Source organism: Mastigoproctus giganteus, chromosome 12, assembly GCF_048544385.1.
Source record: "Mastigoproctus giganteus isolate SK-2022 chromosome 12, ASM4854438v1, whole genome shotgun sequence".
In the NCBI taxonomy this organism is placed as follows: Eukaryota; Metazoa; Arthropoda; class Arachnida; order Uropygi; family Thelyphonidae; genus Mastigoproctus; species Mastigoproctus giganteus.
This window is the reverse complement of record NC_143586.1, coordinates 42,583,527-42,607,011: the sequence shown is the minus strand read 5'-3', so window position 1 is coordinate 42,607,011 and position 23,485 is coordinate 42,583,527. Positions and strand designations below refer to the sequence as shown.

Sequence of the window (23,485 nt, the reverse complement as noted above, 5' to 3'; positions counted from 1 at the left end):
GTCAAATTTCTTATCTTTACTCTTAGTTTTCTATATTTTGCTGAGGCCTTCTTTCCCAAGCTGGAGGTTCCTTGTTTTTTTTCGTTTCTTTGGCAGCCGTCTTTAGTTTCGCTTTCATTGATCCTAGTGGCTGCTATGGTAGTGCTGTATAGGGCTGTGTGGATGGCATACAGTATACTGTACCGTTTTTGTTAAGATACTGTGGTATTATTTGCAGATTGCAAATTTACACATCACGCCCTCTGTCCCTTCATCGATGTCATTTAAGAAAACCAAAAACAACAGTGGTCCTAATATTGATCCTTGGAGAACCCCACTTCTTACATTAACCCGTTCTGAGGAATAACCATTTATCACAACCCTCTGCCTCCTGCCCTGAAGCCATTATGTTATCCATCTAAGGAATTTTCCTGATTCCAACCCGATCCAGCTTATAAAGTAACTGCTCATGTGGGACTGAGTCAAATGCTTTTCTGACGTAGTATCTAAATAAACAATGTCGAAATTATTCCCTAAATCCAGCTCATGAGTTAAAATAGCTAACCAGATTTGTTAAACATGATTTTCCTTTTACAAAACCATGCTGTGTATTCTTCAGAATTCCAATACAGTACTATCTTCCACCCTTGATCATTGCCTCCATGATTTTCCCTACTACTGAAGTTAGACTGACAGGTCAGTAATTTCCGACTACACTCTTAGAACCGCCCTTGTGTATTGTAGATACATTGGCACTTTTCTAGTCCAATGGATTCGCTCCGGAGTCCTGTGATTCTCTCATAATTAGCCTCAACGGTTTAATGCGCTCACTTGCCACCTCTCTTAAGATTATAGGTTAAATGCCTCAACCCCAGTAGGCTTACAGGCCTGTAGGCTCGAAAGTATTTTCAATAAAAAATCATGTGAAATTTTAATACCATTAATTGCAGATTTTTCAACTTCACTCCCAGAATTTCTCATTGACGTGAAGGGGTTTTTCTTCTGTAAATGATACAAAGTAACTGTTGAGTTCATCTGTAACATTAGCTGGGGTATCTATTATTATCCCACGCTCATTACATTAGGGTCCTTCTCTTCTTTGCATTTATATATGTGAAGAATTCCTTATCCCTTCCCTCTTTGCTCTCTTTTCCAGCGATTTCTCATAATCTGCCTTTGCCAGTCTAACCTTTTCTGTGGCACTATTACAGACCAATTCGTAGCTGTTCTACGCTTCACTACTTTTTATTGCTCTCTAACTTTTCCATGCCGTCTTTTTTCTGCTCAAGTAATTTGGCAAATTCATTATTCACCCAACTTGAAATCCTCCTCGTGGAGTATTTTTTAACGGTATATACAATGAAAGAACAGAATTCATGGGATAACTGGTTCCTGGGCAACGGGACGCTGTCACCCCTCTCGCTAGTGGACTAACCCACCGCTTGGCAGGTATATAGATACACTGCATTCACGTAGACGGTAATTCGATGTCAGTATGGATTAACGTTGTGAGTTAACTCACTTTGAAAGAGGGATGATAGTGGGTGCCCGACGCATGGGTCACTCTATCGTGGAGGTGGTACAGAAATTGTACTGTCCCTGTTCGACAGCATAAAGAGTGTATCGGGAATACGTCGTTTCCGGAATAACATCTCATCGTGGGCGAAGAAAGGTTGTGGATGAACGTGGCCGACGACGTCTGTCTCGCATTGTTTCAGACAACTGTAGAGCGACTGCGACACAAATTACCGCCGACTTCAACGAAGGAGGTGCCAGAAACGTCTCTACTAAGACCATCTGGAGATCATTAGCAGCAATAGGTTATGGGAACCGCCGACACACCAGAGTCTCATTGCTAACACCACGACACGATTCAACTGGGCGAAAGAACATAGGCACTAGACCTTGGATGATTGAAGACAAGTCTCCTGGTCCAATGAGTCCCGTTTCCAGTTATTTCAAGCGGACGGGAGGGTGCGTATCTGTCATAAACGGCACTGAGCTATGCACTCATCATGTCAACAAGAAACTGTTCGGGCAAGTGAACGGTGGGTAATGGTCTGCGGCGTGTTCAAGTAGCACATTTTGGGACATTTGTTACGTCTAGACGCATATCTGAACGGTCCAGGTTACGTGTCCATCCTTGCAGATCATCTGCATCCCTTCATGGTCATCGTGCACCCATAGGGCAATGGACTCTTCCAGCAGGACAATACACCTCCCCACAGAGAAATGGTGACTAGAACATGGTTCGAAGAGTATTCGGCAGATTTTACAACCATGGAATGCCCTTCCCCCGTTCACCGGACATGAACAATTTGGAGCATCTTTGGGATGCTGCGGAAAGATCAGTTCGAGGTTTGGATCTTCCATTCATTCAGGAATGGGACTGAATTATGGACAGTGGTGCAGCAAGCATGGATTGAAATAGCTGTGGAACGCTTTCATGAACTAGTGGACTCAAGGCCTCGCCGTGTGGTTGTCCTTATCCCAGAGAAAGGTAAATCTACCCGTTACTAGGTAGGTATCCCATGATTTCTGTCCACTCAGTGAACGCATTCAAGGCTTCTGTGATTAATGTCTTCCCAATCACAATTCAATTGTATTTGTTTTTCTGTGCGATATCTACTCTACCAGCTAATAGAGGCCATATACCACCTTAATGCATCGTAATTTCCTTTCCTGAAATTAAAACTCATTCCTTTGCCTTTAACTTCCTCTCTGATCATCGTCCACCGTCGAACTCCGAGATCACATCTTGCTACTGATTCCTGTGCTGTCAATTCTGTTAGGTCATCTGATTCATGGGTGATGATGAGGTCTAGGATATTCTTTTCTCTAGTACTTTCCCTGACATGTTGATACAAATAACAGTCATCTAGTTGATTTAAAAATTTTGTTACCCCTGTCGAGTTTCCTTCCCATTTACACCAATCAATTAAAGGCAAATTGAAATCACTCATAATAAGACATTGACGCTTACTTGCCCATCCCATTTGCATGTAGAGGCTCTCATCATAATCTTCCCAATCACCTGGTCTGTAGATTACTCCCACTCTCGTTAAACCTTTGCTTCCAACTATCTCACACCACAGATTCTATATTAGCGTGCGAAACATCTGAATCCGGGAAAGCTTTCGTCGCGCTCAGGCTGCTTTTGATAAGAAGCATAACCCCACTACCCCTTCTATCTTCCCCGTCCTTCCTAAATACATTATACATAATTTTACACGCAATTAGAGAATTTTAAAGAAAGTTTACATCTACACCACTATTTACAGCGAGATAACAGAAAGATAAGACGTCCATTATAAACATAACAGGAGCAGCAGTGTGGAACAAAAGTAGTCCCGAACAGTCAATTCTTCTTGCATTCTATATTGTTTCCATCTGTGGGCTTCACTTCATCGCAACGTTTATAGGTGGAGTAATGCATTCTGAAACATTTCAGTCCTGTACGTCTTCTCTGTGCAAAGCCTTTCTGTGTCTGCTTGAAGATCGTTGTACATCTTAATGGTGTTAGAAGGAAAAAATCGCTAAAGGCATCCCAGCGCGCTCACTGAGTGGAGATGATGGTGTTCTATTCCCCCACCTTTGCGTCATGCGTTAACTCACTTTGTTTTCGGCGTGTCGAGTCTCCTGTTCAGCAGTTTTGTAAGCGTGAGGATGTTCTTGGTGACAATTATGTGAGACCAAGGCGTGACATCCAAGTTGGGATATAAAATAGCCCTTGAGATGGTAAATTGGCTGCGTAGTGATCCTGTTTAACCATCTCAGCATCCAGTACTCTAAACCCAGGAAGGCATTGAAATGTATCCTGTGTGTACAAAACAAATTCCTTCTACCTACAAGTGCGGACCAAGCTGATAGAAATTTCCCTCCAAGAGCCTTGTAGAGTCCTTCAAGTCTTGAGTTAATCCACAAGGCTATCAGCATATAAGCCCTCCTGTCATGCGTGGGCAGAATTGCAGACGCATAGACATTGTGGCCTAACTCGCTGCATTTCTTCAGCATGGTCCCATATAAATTAGCATAATTAATTTATGGTATACATTATGGTCAGTAGCATTACTTTTTTTGGTGTGAATTATCGTCTTGATTGTACAACATTTCTCTTTAGAAAAAAAGATGGTGTGATCTCCATACCCAATAAGAAAAGTGATTGACAAAACTTCTATGGTATTTATTTGAAAAAATATTTTACAGTCTACTATTTTACATATGATATCTGCAATGGTATGTACAACAAAGATAATGCTCGTTGAGATGACTTTTGTTTTCACCTTTATTCATCTCCATCGTTGGAATACAAACTGAAGAGCTGCTTCAGCATATTGAGTCCGGGTCTGAAAGAAAATTTAAACGAAATATTCATGTTTCTAAAATGATTTAAAGTAATTAGGGACATCTATATTTATTTATTAAATGAATACTTTGAAAATTAGCCCTTGTGGGTACCGAAGTTGGTAGGATCGCGGTACTCCCCAAACCGGATGGAAAAGACCTGAGTTCCAGTCGCATTTATGATGGGAGTAATTTTTATGGGCCTTTTTCACCATGCTATCCTGGCTGAGTTAGTAGATTTCAGCCAAGGGTAGCGTGGTTTTTTCTCCCGGAAACTCAGATTTTTCATCCAGCAAACTAAAAATCGACCACAGAACACACGCAATTTACAGACACATATGTTGGTATGTATAAGAAATTATGGGGTGGCTCTAATATAATAGTCTGAGTGGTTGAGACGAATTAATTTTTAAATATAATCCATTGAGTTCAGAATGCAGGGACCTTAACCACATTTTAACTAGTATAAAAAATAAGAAAAAATCAAATCCTTTCAATGAAAGTTCGTAAATCATTTAATTTAGTATTGAGGCATCATTAGTACAACTCAATAAAGAATATTATTCTTTTCTTTCCTCATTGCAGATCCGGTGTCATGCAGGTTGTATTGCACAGTCTTTCTAAGAATGGTTAAAAAAACAGCAGTCGTCCCAAGGGCGATTTTACAAATGAGGATCATCAATATAAAAAATGGAAAATCTCAAGGTTCTTTTTAAATATAGAAAACTGGTTTCTGAGATTCATTTCAAATCAATCATCATACATTGCATTTGAGCCCTTTACAGTGCTTGGCTTTGGATGGATTACATGATTTATGAGATTCTGATATATAAAATTGCAGGTTGTACAGTATATTGCACAACCTTTCTAAGAATGGATTAAAAAACCAGTATTTACCAAGGCGATTTTGCAAATTAGGTTTATAAAAATTGATGCATTCCAAGGTTCTTTTGAAACATAGGACTTCTGAGATTCATTTCAAAGATTCATCATTTTTTTGCGTTTTCAGTGAGTGAAGCGCCTACCTGAAAGTTACTGAGGCCAAAAGAGTAATATGGCAGGGATGGATGGCATACATTCAACTATACTGGAAAACGTGGCAGATAGTGCATCCAACCATTACTAATTTTGCTGTGGTCATCATTAGATTCGAAATCTAATAAATGGAAACAAAGAGCGATAGGCAGTTACAGATCAGAAAGCTAAATTTCTGTGGTTAGTACCTTTATGGAATCTATTGTTAAACACTCAATACAGAACCAGCTGGACATGAATGACATCCCAAATCGGTGTCAACAGGGTTTCGTGAAAGAGAGATCGCCTGACAAATCGGTAAATTACATGACGAGGTTAGAAAAAACTTTGGTGTTATACAACTAGAGTTTAGGAAGACTTTTAATGCGGTTTTTCATGAGGGACATCCGACCTCTTTTTGTTTCTTATCTTACTAAATGATACCGTAGAGAGAGAATACCGGGGGAAGTGTCAAAGTCTGCTGAAGACTTACGTTTGGGAAGGTGGTTAACGATCAGAACCAAGCCATGGTGCTTCAGGAGGATTTGGACTCATTATAAGTATTGTCTTAAAAAATGGCAAAGTTTAACGCTACCAAATGCAAAATATTGCACTTGGGACAACAGAAATCCAAGAGTAGTTTATGGATTAAACCTAGAAAATTAAGAAATGTTTATGGATTAGGTCTGAGGAATTAAGGAATGTTGAGGATGAAAAAGACTCGGTGGTTACAATGCAGAAAGATTGAAGCTCAGCTTGTAGTATAAGCAGGTGGAAAGAAGGGCACATTGGGGTTCCATCTATGATTCATCGGAATATTTTGAGTAGAGAGATAGAGAGAGGGAGCTTTTGCATGTACTCTTGACTGGCACAATTAACGAATTAACATGTGAACAATTTTTCATAATTGATCTTGTTCGTATTTTTTAGATAAAAAGTTTAATAAAAATATTAATAAATATTAAACTGTTTAATATTTTTAATAAAAATATCGAACTGTTCCACTTACCTGCCACGGTTTCTGTCCGATTGTAGATTGAGAGAAAATATGTGTCTGTAAAAACAAATAAATAAACCCTTTTATAGTTATAATTCTTTATTTGCATAAAAGATTTAAATTATTTTACGATTTTAATAAAACAATTTTTATTATGTTATATTAATACGCGCAGTTATAGACACAATATACTGACTCCTCGCAGCCTTAGTTGCTTTAGCTCTTAACAAGCGCGTACTCGACTTACATTGTTAACTTAAAAGTATTGTCATGGTAAACTGAAAACGCGTTTGATGTTAGATTGAAAGTAGACGTTCTTTCTTTCCATCTCGTATGTAGAACTACACTCAGAGTAGTGGAAATTGAAAAAGACCTGAGGATAATTGAATTGTGCACTCAACTATGAACTCTGTGAACAATTCAGACAGGCTGTCAGGAGAACTCATGGGGGTTTTGTCAAGGATATTTAGGAACTTTGCTCTTTGGGGTAAGAAGGTGATTATCGCATTGGATAAGACAATGGTCAGGCCGCATCTCGAGTTCCGCATCCAGGTCTGGAGGCCACATTTTAGGACAGACGTGGATCTGTTGGAAAGGGAGAGGAGAAGGGTAGCAAAATTGGTGAAGGGTACTCTTACCAAGAAAAGCTTTAGTTCTGCAGATTGTAGATTCTGGAGACTAGGCACCTGTGTGGTGATCTGATTGAAATATCTAAGGCTTTGAACGGCTTGAGCCCACTCAATGCTGATGGGATTCTTCCTCTTGCTCAGACTACACATATAAGGGGACATGAATTCAAATTGAGGAAGGATGGTCACAAAATAGATGTTGCCCTCAGCGAACGGGTGGTTGATTAGTGAAACAATCTTTCATCAGTTGTGGAAGTGGGCATTTTGAATAAATTCAAGGAAGGACTAGAAAAACTATTGGAGAGGATGGACAGCTTATATGGGAAGTTTTTTCTTTGACTGATATTGTATAAGCTCGTATAATCGAAATCTCGAAACCCTAATAAATGAGAGTTTCGAGATTTCGATTGCTCACTGGTGGTAAGAGGAAAGGGGGTTGGTTGGTGTGGCTAGGGCCAATGGTTCAACAGGAGATTGGGCAACGTGAAGAATAGTTAATGGGTGATATTGACTTGCACACTCAAGTCACTATCTGTATTGAACACAACGCAGTTACCAGTTGCTAGGAATAACAGATTTCGATGATGATGATGGATGAGGATGGTGACGTAGCTTCAAAATTCAATAGAAAGGTAGTGGTAAACAGTAAACCAAAAATATTAATCGCCGATTGATAGCAATCTGTTACTACAAAAGAACAAATAAATGAATTTATTGAGGTGTTCTTATAGTAACCTAAACAACTCAATAAATTTATTAGAAAAACGAAATATAGTAATCAAATTAATATTTTGTCCAATCACAGAGTTTATCCTTCGTACTGTATTACCAAAGTTCAAACAAGTTGGGCGCTCCTGACATTGCAGTCAACAGTAACTTATCGAAGTAGAACACCTACCCCTATCCCCCTCACACGTCCACTGCTGGTGATAATGTTTTGTTTTTCGAGAAACAACACAGTTACCATATGAGGCGTGACCAAAATTGGCGAATTACGCACGCACACCACCCATCAGTGCATTTAGAATCCTCTAAACTCAACAAACAAGATGCAACCTTCAGCTGAATGGTAGAACCTATTTGTGAATATACAACCGCTTTGTGGTTACAAAAATAAACAAGCTGTAGGTTGATGGGACAGTGCCCCAACTGCTAATAACGATCTCACTGAGGAGAATGCTCGAAACCGGTCTATGAAACGTGAAGGAATTACTTATGAATTATGCAATCGAATTTCTTCTAGGACAGGACCTTAGCAGACGTCATTGACGTCTTTTAAGGTCATAATACTGACCTTAACAGACGCCAAACATTTAATACGAGTTTAAAAGCAAATTGAGTTTTCTGCAAAATGAGCTATGTCACTTTGAATGAAGTCACCACGAGTTTCTTCAGTCACGCACTACAACTAAACAACACTGCTGAGAAAAGACACCATTTTGTTTTTAAAAAATACATTTATAAAGTAGATCATGGAGTGGCATAAAACAATGATTTTGAATATACTTACGGAATATCAATATTCAATGCAAATGGCTTTGTTGTTGGTTGCGCATGCTCAGGTTTACTTTTTCTATATACGATTTCCTGACGATTACCGGGAAGATTTAGATTGATGCTGATTGCACTGTTATCCTTCTCTGCACAGACGTAGAAGAACAAAGCGAAGAAAATGATGACCCTACTTATTCGATCCATCCTTCAAGGTTAAAATAAAATGGACACAAATTAATGTATAAATCGCTACAGATGGAAGAATAAGAAAATTAGAATAACATGGAGATACTTAATATTTTCTTACCTTAAAGAAAGTGTTTCCTTCAGCCTTCTGTATAAAGGTCCGCGCTGTGGACAGAGCTGGAGTAAACTGATGTGGGTGACCTACAAATGTCCTCTAATAGCGAGTCAAAAAAAAGACGCCAAGTTCTTCGCCCTACTTTAATCTTTCGAGGAAACAGAAAGCCTTCTGGTTGTTCATTGGTGATTCGAATAGAAGAAAGTTCCCAAGAAGTTTTTACTTTTTCTCTAGATGCATATCGCGTTCATTAGGTTAACTATATAACGAGATAAGAAATCTCTGTATTCTTCCCACATCCTAAAGAGACTACATTTTTCCACTGGTATTATCTCCAAGATGCATTGAAAACAAACAAGATGGAGTCTCTCTTGTGTGTGGTGGAAGAAATCACTTACATTTGATGTAGTTATAACTACACAACTTAAATTTAAGCTGTGCATAGTGGGTGTGTACAACTGCTGTTTATGATGTTCCCAGAAGTGGGTGCGTTCCCAGTAATCTGTGCAGTAACCAGAACGCTGTCTTAAACTTGTCCCCATCTCCTTGCATACAAACTAGGCCAATGAATCCTTCACCTGGTGAGTGACCCCTTGTGTTTTTTAGGAGGGGGAAAATGTCCCTTTAATGAACTGTTTCTATAAATAGTTTGGAAATTTGATAAAAGGCTTCTAATAGCCTAGAAGGTGATTGTCACAGTAATGTACAGCCCTAAAATTGGAGATTCCAGTGATATTTCATTTTTCTTTTTTTTGTTTGTGAACTTTCGCCTTTTTGTTTGTCTCTCCTAAAAGGAATAACGTACCTTACCAAAAGTATTCGGTTACCCTTCCCAGTGCGGTCAATGGTAGTCGATGTTTTGAAAAGATGGAAGGAACAGCACAATGTGGGAGTGCATTGAAGGCCAAGGAGACCAAAAAGAAATTCGCGTGTGTACCCTGTACGCACGAAAGGCATTTTATGTGTAAACATCTTTGATGACACTTAAATTTCGAACAGCCAGAACTGAAATCATGAACCATGTAATTTATGCTCACTCCCGCTACTTACTCTACCGAATCAATGTTAGTGATAAATAGGATGCACACGCCCGCTGCTTGCTCTACCGAATCAACGTTTGGAAGACGTTAGGCCAATAGCCTAATTCCCCATTTGATTGTAGCCATTTGTTGAATAGTATGATCGCAACAATACAAGTATTTGTATTGTTGCGATCATACTATTGCAACAATACAAGTATTTGTATTGTTACAATCATACTATCATGTTGGATCATGTTATGTCATTCTTTTTTATCGCAAATTACACATGGACTTGGACATTCGCAAAACGATTGAAATATGTAAGACGATGCGTCAAGACAACGACGACGTTGACCCTGACGAAGCATGCGGTAATGACCTGCATAGCCTTGTAACGCGACTGCGAGAAGAAGACCCCTTTCGAACCTTTACAATTATCCAAACAGCGAGATGAATGAGGATCTAAAGCTCGCCACGTTTCACCGACTCAGCGCAATTGCAAAGAAACGCGAAAACTTGATGACCAACGAGGACTTCTGCAACTTAATGAGAATGGCCAATGACAAGCAAAAGATTCTACTCATACATGTAATTTGGAGTTTGTTATACAACCTCTTCAGTAAAACAGACGGGTCCTGTAACGCCTACATTACATGCGCTTCAACTGGTAAGGCTGAAGCGCATGTAATATAATGAACTTGGATGTGCTCAGAGCTGGTTTATGCCAGCTCTGGACACATCCAAGATCACTGCCCTCAAGATATCCATTTCTCTGGTTACCAAAAGTTTTCTGCCACGGGTGGCAATCGTTAGCCCAAAACCACCTAAGTGGTATGCCCCAAATCATAAACGTTTTTGCGCAACCAATTGGTTTATGCAAGCTCTGAGCTCACCCAAGATCATCTCACATGATCCTTTGCGCGATCCCCACAAATTGGATTCAAAAATTGCCCCACAATTTTTGAATCCAATGCGCTGCATTAAAGCTGCATTTACTACATACCATGGAACATCTTAGAAGGATGCGAACTGAGCCTCGCAATTCTTTTTAAACGAAAACACCAAGCCCGAGAAGTATTAGAACATATAGTAGTTACTAATGTGCGTGGATTGAAGGATCAGAATGTGAAAGAAGATACTTGTTGACGTTAGACTCGAATTTCTGTAGATTGTAATTTTCAGGAAATACCTGTGATTGTGCAAGAAAATTGAAGTTGAAGGGATGAATGAGGAAGAAGAAAAGTTGGTTCTGTGAGTTTTAAATTGCACAGTAAAAGAAAACTATCTGGTTGAGGCACGTTTTAGAAGGATTAAAATAAACTAAGTTACCTTTCCCCCACTTGAGAATTACCTGGATATCAGCATATAGGGAATTGGTGGTGGATATTCGAGAAGTTGAAGCTGTTTGTGCAGGGCAAGCTTTCTCAAGCTGGAAGGTGGAATACAATGTGCTGTCATCAACAAAATTGTGGCTAGGATTTCCAGTAAATGGAAGAAGGTCATTAATATACAAGAGGAAAAGAGTGGGAGAAAGAACTGAACCTTGGGGAAGACGTGCATTGGTAGAAAAGTTAGAAGTCAGTGAGCCTTCTACAATCACCCGCAGTAAGCTGTCAGAGAGAAAACTGGATACCCAAATACAAAAACAGTTGGCAAACCATAAGATGGAAGCTTGTTTAGAAGACCTTTATGCCAAACACGATCAAAACCAATTGAAATGGCAGAAGCAACTTCTTGAGTTTTACCAAACTTTTCCATTGAATCTGTCCATAGATGGGTAACATAAGCCAGAATAATAACACCAGTGGATCGACACTGACGGAATTCATAATGGCAATTATTGATCAGATGGAAGGTTTCTAGATAGTTTAGGAGTTGGAAGTTAATCTCTATTACTTTGGAAGCGCAATAGGATGATAATTGGATGTAAGGGAGTTGTCACGCTTTTTTCGGAACTGGCTGGATATGAGCAATTTCCAAGAAGAAGGGGAAAATACGGGTTGAATAAGAAAGTGTAAAAAGGTGACATAGAACAGGAGAAAGCTTGGAGCACAAGTTTCGAGACCAAGTGGAGAAATACCATCAGGATCTGGTGCTTTCTTGGTATCAAGGCTGTTCAAAATTCTTCTAAGATCCTTTTGACGCAAAACCAAAGAAGGAATTTAAATGCAGTGTACTGGAAATGGTAGGACGAAATGGTAAAAGAAAAGAAGAAAAAAAATCTCTCAGCTCATCCCGTTTCGCATTCTTTTAATGCCAAACAACACGAGGTTGGAATGGTCATGAGACAAAGGCTCCATTGGAGAAGAGATAATCACCACATTGTGATCTGAGGTGCCTAGGGGACCAATCGCTTCCACCGTGTACTTAGATGGGTGTTGTTTGTTAGAAAAAGATTAGGAGTGTTGGCGATGTGGTTAGGATTGGCTGCTATGCTGGTCGCGGTAAAGGAACAATCTATACGGTCATTTGTAACTCCAAAAGCCTCAACATCTCGACCAGCTGGGTCCTTGTAGAAAACGGAAACCAGATGGAGTTGTGAACATTAAAAATCACAAAAGAAAGCTGCCTCACTGTTAGATAAGTTTTAATGGAGAAAGTCAAGTTTCGATAAGAGGAAGTCAAAGAGTTCCAAGTGGTTGGTGAATTTGGGAGAAGATAGAAGCAACAATAGAGGCAGAATGGGGCAGAGAGATTTTAAGCCAGAGAAGATCAAAAAGAGGAGACTATAAATTACTGAGCCTCTGACAGGGAATATACCCTTGAAGAGAAAGGAATCATACAACGAATTAGGACAACCGCTATGATCAGCGATTGAGTCAACCGATATTAGGATTTCAACCGATATTTTGATTCTCTCAGAAAAAGATTGGTTTGGAAGACTGGAAATGGGCATCTTTAAGACCGGAACTGAGACCAAGTATATTTGTGACATGAACAAGGAAGTGCTTAGGAGGTTTAGAACTTTTCGTGGAAGTAAGTTTGTTCTATTAGTTTGACTATTCATGATGTATTTAGTAGTAAGAAAAGGTAGGGAGGACATGTTGAATGAAGTAATGAAGTTTTTGGATATGGTGTACACACAGCAAGAATATATCCAGCTACTTGAGATAACGTGGCCTCCGCAATGCCTCCAGCATGCACACTACTCGTACTCGCTCCAGTCAATATCTAGCAAAGTAGAGGCAGCGATATTATACATTGGCTGATCGGTTGATACATTGGTTGATTCAGTGAAATCGCTCACTGAATCAACAGGAAAATGCAGGACATAGACAACTACCTCAGCACAATCAACCTCCAAATCAATTTTCTGAAATCGCCACGAATCACCTTCTCACTAAAGGGCATCCCAACAACGCTGGAGACTGCTCTCAATGGCTCCTCAGTTCCAAGTGTTCAAACGCACAAAGATCTGGGAGCCGTAATGAACTCCAAGCCGTGCGTGTTAACTTCATACATTTTAAATTTTCATAAAATTAAAAAAAGTTTATGCACTTACCAAAATATTTATCATAAAATCTTGCGTTTTTAAGCACACATTAATAAGAAAATTCAAAGATAAATATTTTTGAAATTGATTTCGATGGAGTCCCTGGTACATGAGCAGAAATCGGGTTAATTGGGTAAGAATGTACTGACTGGAGCTCATTTAAAGTTTGGTAGTTTGGTGGCCATGTTGCTCCGTGTAAATTGTCTGTAAAGTGCGTGTGTTCTGTTTTCTGGACGAAAAAACCATGCTCTTCTCGCCTGAGACTGACTAACTCAGCCACGTTGTGAAAAAGGCTCATAAAAATTCCTCACGTCATCGACCGGACTCGAATTCAGGTCTTTTCCACTCTATGTGAGGAGGAGGAGGAGGAGGAGGATGGCGATATTACCAACTGCGCTACCCACGAAGGCGAATACGAATACTCCACAAAATTGGACCAGGTGGAGGTCTGAAATCTGCAACCATGCAATTTAAAACAATTGTGGGGAGCATTTCAGTAAACATTGACCAGTATTCTTGTGACATTCTTTTAGCACATCATTGATTCCATGTCACCAGTAATCCTGGTCGTTCTGAGAGCCAAAGGGAGGGGACCGTAATCAGTATTAGGTACATGTACCTAATAAAGTGGCCACTTAAGGGACGTCAGCTCTGTGTTTTGTGTCTTCTATACATTTTGAAAATTATTACACAAATATTGATGATAGAGAAGTATTGATTGATAATTCATACAAACATACCAGAAAAACCATCAAAATAAAATATATTTTTTTTTATTTAGATGTATTTGATGATGATACACTTATGAAACTTCAAAGATAAAATAATAAAACAAAGCAAACATATCAGCAAGGTCCAACCTCTTTTTGAACCGGGACAGCCATCATGTTATGGCGCAGTCGTGCTGTACATAAAGCGTATATTGTTTAACGGCTCCTTGTACATGTACTGAAGTACATGTATACAGCCCGCGTACTATAGGTTGGATACCACTGCTTATATAATTGTGCAAAAATCGACCTACACAGGAGTCTAAATTAATCTACAGACATCTTTAACTGAAGTCCATAAATATGGTGGGAGAATGGATTTATTTACAAGATCTCCGTCCTTCCTTCTCTGCTACTAGGGGGCGCTGTGATGCTCTCTCTGAACGATATTCCTGTCTTCTCTCCTGAATCCTCCATTAGCATATCCTTGTACATAAAGCGGCACCGAAACAAACCTAGCAGAAAAACACGATCAGTATATATATATATATATATCACTTCATTTTTTTATGTCAAAATAATCAAGAAAAAAACATAATATATTATTAAAAGTCACGTTATTTAATTTCGGATTTACTTTTTCAAATTTTGCTTTGAAATTCACTGTTATAATTAAATAATAAAAACTTGAAGATATCCTCTATCATTTGGAGGTGGTTTCAGATTTGTATCGTGCAGTATTACTACTTTAGGCTATACGTAGAAATTTAAAAAGAGAGGGGTTTTGAGCCATTAAAGGAAGTTGTATCCTATTAATTAAAAAAAAATTCTGTGAGCAAAAACAATGAACATGGAAGTAGTCAGTGATAATCCATAATGAAAATGAAATTGTCCAAATGCTCTTAAAAATGTATTTTTTTATTGAAACACATAATCAATTATTTTTTTTTTTTTTCATCAAGCAACTTACTGCGAATTTCATTTTGCTGAATTGTTGAAGCTGTAAGGGTACACACATTTTAGAGAGGTACCATAATACCTCATAACCACTATAACCCAATTAAAATTCTAAGAACATAATTGTTACTTTCTAAATGAAACCAAAGCTGTCACAAGCAGTCGTGGCCGAGTGGTTAAGGCGACGGACTAGAAATCCGTTGGGGTTTCCCCGCACAGGTTCGAATCCTGTCGACTGCGAGGTGTTTTTTTTTCTTCTTCTTTATATACATTCATTTTATGTAAATGTCTCCTGCTTTGAATTATAAATAACCAAATTTCTATAATCGAAATTGGTACAATACTTGCTATTTTCCTATTGATGAATAAAAACTTGACGATATCCTCTATCAGTTGGAAGTGGGTTCAGATTCATATCTTGCAGCTTCAATTACTTTCTTAACTACTTTAGGCTGTATGCAGAAATTTAAAAAAAGGGAGGGGGGAATTATCCATTAAAGGAGGGAGGTCGCATTTTGTTAATTGAAAAAAATTCTGTGGGCAAAAACAATGGTTAGTCCATAACGAAAATGAAATTGTCCAAATGAAATGCTCTTAACTACTGAATATGTTTTATTTTTTAATCAAAGTTAATTTATTGAAACACATAATCAATTGAAAAATGTTTGAGCAAGCAACCAGTTACTACAAATTCTTTTTTTTTTTTTTTAAATTATTGAAACTCGTAAACGTTTAGAGGGTTTTTTTATTATAGGAATGAAGTGATTATGAGGTATTATGGTACGAAGGTTTTACCTCATAATCACTACATCCCCAATTAAAATTCTAAGCAGGTAATTGTTACTTTCTAAATTAAAACACCTAAAAGAACAAGCAGTCGTGGCCGAGTGGTTAAGGCGACGGACTTGAAATCCGTTGGGGTCGCCCCGCACAGGTTCGAATCCTGTCGACTGCGAAATGTTTATTTTTATACACTTATCTTATGTAACTTATCTGTCTGTCTTGCTTTCGATTATAAATAACCAAAATTCTATAATCGAAATGTGTTGTTTTTTTATTGTATTATACCTTGCCGTTTTTCTATTGGTGAATAAAATCTTGAAGATATCCTCTATCACTTGGAACTGGTCTCAGATTTGTATCGTGCAGCTTGAATTACTTTCATAACTACTTAAGGCTGCACGTAGAAATTTCAAAAGGGAGGGGTTTTGACCCATTAAAAGAAGTTGTACCCTATTAATTAAAAAAATCTGTGAGCAAAAATAATGAATATGGAACTAGTAAGTGATAATCTATAACGAAAATGAAATGCTATTAAAAAATTATTTTTTTATTAAAAGTTAATTGATTGAAACAGATAATAAATTTTGAACAAGCAACAGCTAGTGCGAATTTTATTTTTCTGAATTTTTGAAGCTCATAAACTTTTAGAGGGGTTTCACATTTTAGAGAGGTACCATAATAGGTCATAATCGCTGTATCCCAATTAAAATTCTAAGAAGATAATTGTTACTTTCTTAAATTAAACCCGAGTAGGAACAAGCAGTCGTGGCCGAGTGGTTAAGGCGACGGACTAGAAATCCGTTGGGGTCTCCCCGCACAGGTTCGAATCCTGTCGACTGCGAAATGCTTTTTTTTTTTTTTATATATTTATCTTTTATAAATCTCTCCTGCTTTGAATTATAAATAACTAAATTTCTATAACCAAAATTGGTACAATGCTTGCCATTTTTCTATTGGTGAATAAAAACTTGACGATATCCTCTATCAGTTGGAAGTGGCTTCGGATTTGTATCGTGCAGCTCCAATTACTTTCATAACTACTTTAGGCTGTATGCAGAATTTTAAAAAGGGAGGGGTTTTTACCGATTAAAGGAGGTCTATTAATTAAAAAATTCTGGCGCAAAAACAATGGCATCCATAACGAAAATTAAATTCTCTTAAAAATGTTTTTTTTTATTAAAAGTTAATTTATTGAAACACATCATCAATTAAAAAAACTTTGAGCAAGCAACAGTTAGTGCGAATTTTATCTTTCTGAATTATTGAAGCTCATAAACGTTTAGAGAGGTACCATAGTACCTCATAATCACTGTACTAATAATTAAAATTCTAAGCAGTTCATTGTTACTTCTTCAGTGAAACGAAAGAAGGACCAGGCAGTCGTGGCCGAGTGGTTAAGGCGACGGATTAGAAATCCGTTGGGGTCTCCCCGCACAGGTTCGAATCCTGTCGATTGCGAAATGCTTTTTTATATATTTATCTTATATAAATCTCTCCTGCTTTGGATTATAAATAACTAAATTTCTATAACCAAAATTGGTATAATACTTGCCATTTTTCTATTGGTGAATAAAAACTTGACAATATCCTCTATCAGTTGGAAGTGGATTCGGATTTGTATCGTGCAGCTACAATTACTTTCATAACTACTTTAGGCTGTATGCAGAATTTTAAAAAGGGAGGGGTTTTTACCTATTAAAGGAGGTCTATTAATTAAAAAATTCTGGCGCAAAAACAATGGCATCCATAACGAAAATTAAATTCTCTTAAAAATGTTTTTTCTTTATTAAAAGTTAATTTATTGAAACACATCATCAATTAAAAAAACTTTGAGCAAGCAACAGTTAGTGCGAATTTTATCTTTCTGAATTATTGAAGCTCATAAACGTTTAGAGAGGTACCATAGTACCTCATAATCACTGTACTAATAATTAAAATTCTAAGCAGTTCATTGTTACTTCTTCAGTGAAACGAAAGAGGGAACAAGCAGTCGTGGCCGAGTGGTTAAGGCGACGGACTAGAAATCCGTTGGGGTTTCCCCGCACAGGTTCGAATCCTGTCGACTGCGATATTTTTTTATTATTTCTATAATCTTTTTCTAAAACCGAAATCTGGTCTTTGTTATGGCACAATACATTAATTTTTGATGCCATTTTCTTTTTTATTTTTCGAATGATGATTACACACATCATTCACCTTACTAGTATTACACTCATCTGAGAAATATGAATACAGTTCTAATTATTTTATTTGAAATTATAATGGCGCTTAATGTTACTGAAGCTTTAACATGATTGGTTGAAAACACACAATGACAAATATTCTATTATTAATCCAAAAACAATGATTAAGCCAAAATATGATTATCACAGAAAAGTAAAATAACAATGATATTGTGGTGCCATCTAGGAGCAAGATACGTAATCAAGCTTTGAAAAACCATTCCTGGACTAAAACTGCAGAAAGGTAACATAGAAACTATAATAATAAAATTAAATAAATATGTATATACTGTATATATAATTTTTAAACGCATATTATAGGCTACTTTGTTTAAATTCATATAAAAGAAATTGCAAATCTGTATAATAAAAATATTATCTGTATAAAAATCTATAGAAATTTCAAATTTGTATAAAAGAAATTGTAATAGTATTTTTTATCTTTGCTCTCCCTCTGTTTCGGTTTCCTCCTGCACCAGGGACCACCCAGATGGCAGCAGCTCATAACATTAGACGTCTTGCCATCATGCAAGAGAGAAGACTCGTCTTTGCTGTCCAAAAAGATGGTTGGTATTATTTCCAAACCAGTCTTCTGGGCTAACTGCAGATGGAGGATCCCAGTCCCAAGTCTCAGGGCCAATCCAGGCTATCCCAAACCGGTTAAAGTTTTCTGATCGGTTCCTACCCTTAGAAATCCTGCCTGTATAAAAATATAAGCAGGATTTACTCCATCGACATCCTTCTCAGGCCCACGTCGCAGGACATTAGAACCTGTTCCCGAGGACCTTTCCAACACTGTCATGTAACCATCATTCCAGTGTGCCAACCTTTCTGCGCCTGCTCAGATGACTGTTCTGCATTATAAAAGGACCTCCTTAGAAAACAATTTTACTTGCCAACACGCTGTTGATTTAAACGGCTAAATTATTAATTGACAATTACAAAATCAATTTTCAAAATGACGTCATGGCAAACACATATCAGCCATAAGAAATTGATCGTTGTATCTTTTACAATTATTTAGTTTTTCAATGTCTTACAAGAAGTTGGCCATACATACCTGTTGTGTGATCCTGCGAAATCGTAATCATCGGTATAATCTCCAAATTCACCGAGGCTAGTCGCAGAAGCATCATCACCTATAACTTCTTCGTAATCTCCTCCAAATGGAGCCTCCTGCCCAAAAGCCCCTAAACCCAAACCGGGAGCACCAAAGCCTCCAAACTGACCGTAATAAACACCACCGTATTGACTGAAGACACCCACAGTCAACAACAGAAGGCCAAAAACAATGCTCAAGAAGGTATTCATTGTGGACAATGGTGGTAGCTGGAAGTAAATGAAAGCACGTTATAGAAAAATTCGTTGTATTTTGTACCTTATTTTAATAACTTAATTTATTCAAATATTTTATCCATCAAAAGATGTGCTGCCATCTACCGTTAAATAAAGTTAACATACAAAAGCGGGTTCAAGAAGTATTTTGTAAAAACTGGTTTTAGTAGTATTCAAACAATTTCATATTACAGAATTATTGTCCAGTCCTTTTGTTTATCTTAAGTTTGGTGTTACCCAGCGGCATTTTAATCAAGGTTGCCGTTTATTGAAGTCCTCATAATCTTTCCCGAAGCCAAACTTAAGACCAGGGCCGTACAAATGGAGGATTCGTTGAATGTGCGCATCAAGGCCATCGATCTAAGGGCGCCAGTCGAGGGAGCCATCAAAGTCTCAACATAAATAAACGAGGCCCATTGATCCCTCTTGCATCTGGCCCCCAAATATCTTTGCACAGCACTGAGAAAGACATCTGCAATTTCCAGTCTGTTAGGGACTTCTCGTAAATCCAAGGTTTACAAAGTTACTTCTAAAAGACACACACACATACAAAAAGTCAAAATCACACGCTTTCTCCACACATTTGTCATTATGCCTTAATTAAATAATAACCAATCACAGATAATAACACAAACCGTCCATCAATAACCCTTTGGTATAAGTCATAACATTGTACTAACCTGAATAATGTTACTCCTCATTTGATTCACTCTCCCGCTAATCAAAGCATTATATAGTAGCTTAGTTCAGGAAATGGAGTAGGGGGGTGGGTGACGCGGAGGGTAGAACAAATCTGGAACGTACCGTCAAGTTTTCTGACCTTAAGCGTTCTTTGGGTGTTTTTATTCTGACCCACCAATCAAAGCTCGCACAGAGCTGTTCACGCGTAATTCCCCAACCGAGACAAACATGTGGCTTCTTTTTTTATTTAGCTCCAAGTAGGCAGAGGTCGTACTACTGGGTTTATGAATGAATAAATACTTAGATGTTTCTTGAATCCCCCCCTCTGACTTCTTTTAAGAAAAATGGCAGGCTTCTTTCTTCGTCAACACTTTCAAGAACTACAATCACTAATTTGGTTCTTTGTTTGATTTTTAATCACATCAATTAGCTAAATTATTATTATTTATGACAATAAATTATTATTGTCATTAATTCGATTATTGTCTTTCTATATTTTGCTTTTTTACCACCTTTTTGTTTTATTATTTATTAATCTTTTTAAAATTCTACTAATGATTCTTTATTTTTGGGCCAGATTTAACAAACGAGCCAAAATTATCTGGTTTTCAAAGTTGCTCACTAGCCCCTGACAATTTTCTATTCAATGTGCTCATCGTGTTCCCATCAGGAAGTTTAATGCGGAAACGGAAGATTATACCTTTGAGGAAATGAGAGCGAGACTTTTGTAAACAAATATAAAAATAGAAACGTCATAATGTCATAAAAATTCCACGACTCGTGTTGAGTTACAAATATAAAAAGTAAATGTGTGTGCAGGTGAAGATGGATGGATGGGCATTCTATTTTTTTTCCAAATCTAGATATTAAATCGCGAATTAACAGAAAGAAAATTGAAAATATAGTTATAAAAAGTTTCTTTTCTTTATGCAAACGATTATAGATGAAATTTAAAAATTATTATTACCGTATTTTTCGGACCATGAGATGTCCTTTATTTAGGCAAAATTTTTGCCTAAAATTTTCTCGTCTTATGTTCTAAAGGTATATTGGATTCACAACTGTCACATTTTTATATCAATAAAGCTTTAATTCTTTCTGGAAAGCTCAGGTCTTTCGAGAAAGTAAAATTTCAAACCACAACATCGATAATGACGAGTGTCTCAATCGCCTCCCTCAGGGCCAGTGGGTGGTCGCTGATGCTTCTAAAAATCAACGAGTCAGTTTGAAGCCTTGGTAGCATGTGCTGTCATTTAGGATTAACGGTTCTGTATTATTACAAATAGAAAATATTTTATCCTTTAATAATTCAGTACTGAGCGAACTCAAGTTTAAAATGATTGAATTTGAATAAAGAGATTAATTTTTGTTTGCATTGATAGAATTATTAGATTGACTTGTATTGATTAGGTTGGAGTAAGTGGTGAATTAGTGGCTCGTGGAGCACGGAATAGATGATCTCCTGAATATCTGGAATTGGGAAGTTCTTGTCCCTCCCTCCACCCTCCAACTCCCATCTGTTCTGCAACTTAAAAGCTGTTTCGATCAATGAAGATGTACAACTACAATGAAAATGTGTCTTGTGCAGTGGGACTCAACTTTATATTGCAGTGATACTGAAAAGTATACGTGTTTCAATTATATGTCGGGACCTTTCAAAATGGTAGTGAAATCCACTGATCCATGAAATCGCCAGGAGAGTGAAAGAGCAATTTTCACAAAGGTTAAAAAAATTTACACCCCACCCCGTTTACTTTTTTTTACTGGTTTGATCAAGTAAAAAGTGTGACAAGGAAAGTAACATGAAAGAAGTACCCATCCAGCCAATGAAGCGTAACTTACCCATCAGATATGCATCTGCTTGAGATTAAAATTATTAGTGCATTAAATTCCACCCACAAAATATCCCCCCACCTCATGAAATCACTGCTGTGTAAGCAAAAATATTTTACCTGTTATATTTCGGTCTAGATTAAAAAAAAAAAAAATTCCAAAGCATCTTAATGATGGTAGGGAGGTGCGGGTTATTTTTAGTTTGCATATAATAGGGATGGCATAATCGAAAGATATCATTCGAACGAGTTTCCATAATCGAATAATTTGTCAATATCAAATGAAATAATCGAATAATCTCTACTAATCAAATCAAATAATAGAATAATCTCCTAATCAAATCAAATAATAGAATCATTTGAATGACACAATCGAATTTATTTCCATAAATTCGATTGTGTCATTCAAATTATTCACATTCCAGATGTGAATAATTTGTCAAAATCAAATGAAATAATCGAACGACTTTCCATAATCGAATCAATCATTCCAATAATTTTCCATTTTCGAATGAATCATAAGAATGATTTTTACAATCGAACGAATCATTCGAATGATATGGACATAATCGAAATGATCGAATGATTTTCTAAAAATCTAAATAATGAATGATTTTCTATAATCGACATAATCGATCGTGAGCTCTCGACTATGCTCATCACTGGTATATACGTGTAGTAGTATTAGTGATAATTTCAGCAGTGATTTCCACATTAAATGATTCATTCGAATGATTTTGACAATGGAATGAATCATTCGAATGAGTTCTAAAATCGACATAATCAATTATGAGCTCTCGATTATGCCCATCACTAGTAATAGTAGTAATGAGAGCGTGAGCAGTGATTTCCATAACTGAATGTTTCATTCGAATGATTTTTATAATCGAATGAATCATTCGAATGATATGAGTATAATCGAGATAATCGAATTATTTTTCACAATCAAATGAATTAATCGAACGATTTTCCATTATCGAATGAATCATTAGAATGATTTTTTTACAATCGAACGAATCATTCGATTATTTCGATTATAGAAAATCATTCGAATATTTCGATTATACTCACCCGTACTCATATCATTCGAATCATTCATTCGATTATAAAAAATTCATTCGAATGTATCATTCGGTTATGGAAATCACTACTATATCCTAGTGAGGGGCATAATCCAGAGCTCATAATCGATTATGTCCATCATAGAAAATCATTCGATCATTTCAATTTAAAAAAAAATCATTCGAATGATTCATTCGATTGTAATGATAAGGACATAATCGAAATGATCGAATGATTTTTTTAAATCGAAATAATCGAATGATTTTCTGTAATCGACATGATCGAATGATTTTCTGTAATCGATATAATCGATCATGAGCTCTCGATTATGCTCATCATTGGAATATAAGTGTAGTAGTACTGAGAACGTCTGCAGCGATTTCCACGATTAAATGATTCATTCGAATGATTTTGACAATCGAGTGAATCATTCGGATGATATTTTTAAATTGAAATTATCAAATGAATCATTTGAATGATTTTCTACAATTGAAATGATCGAATGATTTTCTCCAATTTAAATGATCGAATGATTTTCTCCAATTTAAATGATCGAATGATTTTCTGTGATGGACATAACCGATTATGAGCTCTCGATTATGCCCCTCACTAGTATATAGTAGTGATTTC

At 37.1% G+C, this 23,485-nt stretch overlaps 5 non-coding genes across 5 annotated transcripts; all 5 read left to right on the top strand.

Moving 5' to 3' along the window:
• Nucleotides 1–15,098: 15,098 nt before the first annotated feature.
• On the top strand, nucleotides 15,099–15,180 carry TRNAS-AGA (transfer RNA serine (anticodon AGA)). The gene has a single exon. It is a non-coding gene; the product is annotated as a tRNA-Ser (tRNA).
• Nucleotides 15,181–15,813: 633 nt separating this feature from the next.
• Nucleotides 15,814–15,895, top strand: TRNAS-UGA (transfer RNA serine (anticodon UGA)). Its single transcript has one exon. It is a non-coding gene; the product is annotated as a tRNA-Ser (tRNA).
• A 587-nt stretch (nucleotides 15,896–16,482) lies between these two features.
• Nucleotides 16,483–16,564, top strand: TRNAS-AGA (transfer RNA serine (anticodon AGA)). The gene has a single exon. It is a non-coding gene; the product is annotated as a tRNA-Ser (tRNA).
• Nucleotides 16,565–17,099: 535 nt separating this feature from the next.
• TRNAS-AGA (transfer RNA serine (anticodon AGA)) lies at nucleotides 17,100–17,181 on the top strand. The gene has a single exon. It is a non-coding gene; the product is annotated as a tRNA-Ser (tRNA).
• Nucleotides 17,182–17,709: 528 nt separating this feature from the next.
• On the top strand, nucleotides 17,710–17,791 carry TRNAS-AGA (transfer RNA serine (anticodon AGA)). The gene has a single exon. It is a non-coding gene; the product is annotated as a tRNA-Ser (tRNA).
• Nucleotides 17,792–23,485: the final 5,694 nt, after the last annotated feature.